We start from the raw sequence: 5,157 nt of genomic DNA on the forward strand, positions 1-5,157 counted from the left end.
CTCGGCCTCCCAAAGTGCTGGGATTACAGGCTTGAGCCACCGCGCCCGGCCTCTGACTTTCTACTCTAATGAATCTGGGTTTATTCTTCACTGAAATGGCTCGGCTCCAGGAGCCCTTGGTGTGATTCTAACACTGTGTAGATATCGATTTTTCTTGCAGGTTAGTGGTTACTGTAACCACCAAACTATTAAATCTCCCTCGTTCTCTTAGGGATGATTTCACGAGGGCCGTTCCACTCCCTTTGGCTGATATTTAACTCAATCCAGGGCTAATTTGAAGATAGCATTACTAGGATCAAAGTATCTTAAAATGCTTCATGGCTGAGAGCTCCCTACCTTGTATCATTTCAAGTTGTCTATCAAACACTGCAGCAGACAGAGGTTTGTCAGAAATGGGGCCTTTGGAGAACTCTGGCCTTGGTACTGCCATGTTACTCTCCGTCAGCTCCTGAATCAAAGCTTTGAATTGCTTCCTGTGAACAGTGTCAACAGTCATTCACATAGGGTAGGCTTCCTCCCTTATTTTGATGGCTCCTGACTGTAGAAGATGACTTCTTCCCTCATGGCATTAACAACAGATTGTTGTTGTCATGGTAGGATCACAGGGGTTCTCCTCAATATACACATACATCGTGTGCCACAATATTAAAATCTTAATTTGATTCTCGCCTTCTCCTTTTAGAGCTTTACACCCAATGAGCTTTCCAGTTAGCTGAGGGAAGGCACAACACGTCAGGCAGCTTACGATGGCCATTAACTCCCAACTACAGTTTCACAGGGGCTTTCATTTACAATGGTTCTTAAGCATTCACCTTGCTATACCAGTAAAATACACACTGCAAAATGTGTGGTGACGCTGACGTCAATAAAGAATTCTATATCCAGAACCGTAATACCTTGTTGATTACCCTTTAGGAGGTTCCTTGGTGACCCCAGAGTAGAGGGTGTAATTTAATGAAATCATTAACATTTCTACAAAGCCAACAATCTGATACATTCTCTTCAGTTAGGCACTTTCACAGAACTAGCGTAAGTGACTGTTCCACATGAAGCATTATCTTTTCTTGTACAACATTGAAAGCTTACATGCTGCTTGACAAATTTGAATTTTAAAAAGTAAGAATGATTGGCACTTGGTAACTTACACAGAAATATAAAGTGGTACGAGAAAATTGCCCATTTCTTTTAGATTTACATTTTATATGTTTTTTTTTTCTTTTAAGTAGCAATAAGACATGCAATTTCCATCCACTTCAACCAGTTATGTATGAAAGAGGCTACAAGTTCAGCTCTGTAGAGGCAAAGGAAGTCATGGGGAGAGGCATCACGCCAGGAAAGAGGAGACAGCCTTCTCCTCCACCTTCAGCTCTACTGCACTAGAGATGGTCATTTTCAGGCCAAGCCCCAAATCCTAGGACTGAAATCCATGCCTCCTTAAAATGATACTGTTCACTCTTGGTTCCCCGACCCACCAGCCCCAATGTCTCACTTATCAAATGTCTCTCCATGTCTATGAATTGCAGAGAGAAAAAGGAGGTGGATAGGGAAGTAGAACCAGTGTTCATAGACAAAGACTTCTTTCTATGAGTTAGATGCTCCAAACAATTTGGCATAGAACAATGATTCTCTATTAACTCATTTTAGCCAACAAATATTTATTAATACAAAACAGCAAAACATTCCGCTCTGTGCATATGCCATGTTAACATTTCCTTATTGACCTTCATTGAAAAAAAAATTTTTTTCTTTTTTTTGAGATGGGGTCTCCCTCTGTCACTCAAGCTGGAGTGCAGTGGTGCAGTCATAGTTCACTACAGCCTCAACCTTCAGCTCGAGCAATCTTCCCTCCTCAGCCTCCTGAGCAGCTGGGACGACAGGCATGCACCACCATGCTTGGCTAATTTAAAACTTTTTTTTTTTTTTTTTTTTTGTAGAGACTGGGTCTTGCATAGCCCAGGCTGGTCTCAAATTCCTGGGCTCAAACGATCCTCCCATCTTGGCCTCCCACTTTGCTGGGATTACAGAAGTGAGTTCATTACAATGAACCCGGCCCTTCATTGTAATTTTGAAGATGTATAATGACAAAGTAATTGGTGGCTTCAATTCATAACAACAATGCTATTTAGGGATCCTGATTTTTTTCTGATAGGAATGCTCTGTCATGTCAATTTACAGAGTTTGTATGCCCTTCATGGAACACAAACAACTGACCTCATGCTCTAACATACATACGAAAATGTATATACAGGTTGAATATCCCTTCTCTAAAATGCTTAGGACCGGAAGTGTTTCAGGTTTCGGATTTTTTCAGATTTGGGAATATCTGCATACATATAATGAGATGTCTTGGGGATGGGACCCAAATCTAAACACAATATACATTTATGTCTAATATACACCTTATATGCACAGCCCGGAAGTAGTTTGACAGAATATTTTTAATAATTTTGTGCATCTATCACATGAGATCAGGTGTGAATTTCCCATTTGTGGGAGTGTCAGCACTCAACAAGTTTCAGATCTTAGAGCATTCTGGATTTTGAATTTTCAGGTTAGGGATGCTCAACATGTACTGTATTGATAAGACCACCTATTTATTTTTTTCTAGAATTTTTACTGTGACTTCTTTGTGGTTCAGCAGACTTACAGTCATCCCTTACTTAAGATTTAAAGAGTTCTCTCTAGTTTGCACTTTAGCATGGAAACATAAACAATTATTTCTTTGAAAACCAGTCAAAGTAGCACTTTGCCTCTAAGTGCAGTTGTTAAGTTACGAAAAGAAGTTTTTGGTTGTGACTGACAATCACCAAATTAAGAACAATAGGCAGTTTATAACAACATTTACTACGTTCACTGGGCCAGCAATGAGGTTCGTTTTTTTCTGTATTTATTTGGGGAGAGGGGAATGTGAGGGCAATAACTGGCTTATAGTATCCATCATGGTATTTGCAGCACTTAGCACATAGTAGGGAATTAATAAAAAATAAATATTGTTGATTTTACAGAGACTCCAAGAATGGAAGTAACTTCTCAAGGTTACTCGGGTTTTAAGAATTGGGAGTAGGGTTCAAAGTCTGGTCTGACTCCAATGCCTGTGCTCTTTTTCTCATGACAAACTTGATGGACAGATTGGCCACTTTCCTGACTCCTTGCCTCTGTTTCCCCAGTTACAAGTCACATCCTTACCTTGGCAGGCAGAGGAGGTGGAAGGAGGGGCAGGTAGTATCTTGGTAGGGCAGACATTTGCAAATGCCATCAGCTCCTCTTCTGGCCCTGGAAGAATCTTACCTTGACTTCTGTTTTTAATCGGGATCCTCCACCTAAGGCACACTGAAATATTCATATGTTCCAGGTTATGCTCTAGACTAGACATAGATAACACGAAACCCCATAAACAAAAGGGCCAAGATACTAGTCCTCAGGAATGTGTTGTGTTCAACCTATGTGAGGCCCTCAGGGAAGGCCAATCTAGACAGGGCTGAACACATACCTAACCTCTGTATCTGTAGTAGGTGGAGAAAGAGCCTCAATTATAAACCCAAATACAAGATATCAGCAAGAGAGATTTAACACCTACAGTCACACTTGGAGTTACAAGGTGTTAATGAGAAAGATACACGGAGGAATATATTTTTCCCCTGTTGGCCACGTGGCTTCACTATTGGTGCAGAATATTTGAAACCTCAAGTTGTGAAACTCTGAGCAAGGAGGGTTTCCTGTATTATGAATGATGTCATCTTTAAGACGAGGGACTTTCAGTGAAATGCAGGAACATTCAGGGTAATGTGTTTTCAGCAAGCAGGAGCTTGAATTTATGGCAGAGGGGAGTGTGTGAGTTGACCAAAATGGAGAATGATGAGAAGTAAGTAAATTATGTATGACAGTCTTTACAGAGCAGAGGAAGGAAGAAAGCTTAATGATGTTGTGGGTGAAGGACCAGCAGCAATTGGTGATGTATGGGTTGGAGGCTGGTAAGAAGAGAAATGGATCTATGAAGACCCAAAGACTACAGATGAGCGTGCCAAAGACCAAGCAGTGGATTTGGGAGGGGGAGGGAAACCAGGGGCTCAGGATATATGACACATTTTAGCAGCAACAAGACAGCCACATAAAGTCAACTTGACATTAAAAATCATCATCTTAATCCATGTGGCTCTTTCAAGCCTGAGTCTTATCAGGGCAAAAAAAAAAAACCTATAGTTAACAATGAAGGATTTCTCCCTTTTGCTTTCCCGGCATCCACCAAGAGCAGTACATAATTTAATTATTGAATCTACAAGCTGGACCATGAGATGAAGAATGATGTGTCTGCTGTAGTGAGTAATTAGACAGAACCAACTGTTTACTCTCATCATTCTTCCTCCGTGAGGCTAAATTAATATAGTTAACAAGCTTTTGTATGGAACAGCAGTTCAAATCCGGGACGTGCAGCTCAAAACTGATGATTATTACGGTAGCTGTTATTTATGGAGTGCTGATAGTACCCTCAAGTATGAGTGAAACAGAAAGGGGTTCTTCTGTCATTCTCTGTGCTAGAATCACTGTAAGGGGCTAGACGTCTGCATAGGGTAACGAATTTCATGAAAATCAGATTTAGTTGCTTGGAGCATACGACTCCAGAAATGTCACTGACGGTCTTTCCTATTGCGCTGTTTTTCTGATTTGCTCTGTTTTGAAACAACTGCAACAAAATGTGCACAGTATCAGCGGGCGAGCATTACCAGGAGGTAACGTGCAGTTGGGGTGCATGTGCGGTGATACGGCTCGAGCAGGGGACGGCAGGCTTTAGCAAACACCTCAGGCCCTTCCGCACAGTTTGAGCAGAAACTGCAAGCCAGTCAGGCGCGGCCAAATGCAAATCCAGCTTCCAGGCACTGAGCCTCGAGGCACAGCGCCCCCGCCGGACCCAGTTCCCTGCCCCATCCGGTGTGAAACTGACCCAGCCACCGGCCAAGGGTCCCCACGGGGACGCTGCGAAACAGCGGGCTCACTCCTGCGACCCAAACCAGGTCTCCCCACCTCCCACCAGCTTCACGGCACTAGATTCTTGGGGTCGTCTTTTAATCACACAGAATCTCTATAGTCGTGACTCTAAGGAGTTGATGGAACACGGATGGTGGGGAAAACCTCACCACCACCACTAAACCGAGTAGCCCC

At 42.5% G+C, this 5,157-nt stretch overlaps 1 protein-coding gene across 2 annotated transcripts in view; it reads left to right on the plus strand.

The window, feature by feature from the left end:
* The first annotated feature begins 4,951 nt into the window (after window positions 1–4,951).
* Window positions 4,952–5,157, plus strand: part of DCTD (dCMP deaminase) — a 42,090-nt gene continuing 41,884 nt past the window's right edge. For both annotated transcript variants that reach the window (XM_011959573.1, XM_011959574.1), the window contains exon 1: window positions 4,952–5,009. The gene's annotated coding sequence lies outside the window, so the exon portion shown is untranslated. The remainder of the gene's footprint in view (window positions 5,010–5,157) is intronic.

This window comes from Colobus angolensis, unplaced genomic scaffold (assembly GCF_000951035.1).
Source record: "Colobus angolensis palliatus isolate OR3802 unplaced genomic scaffold, Cang.pa_1.0 Scaffold5, whole genome shotgun sequence".
Classification (NCBI taxonomy): Eukaryota; Metazoa; Chordata; class Mammalia; order Primates; family Cercopithecidae; genus Colobus; species Colobus angolensis.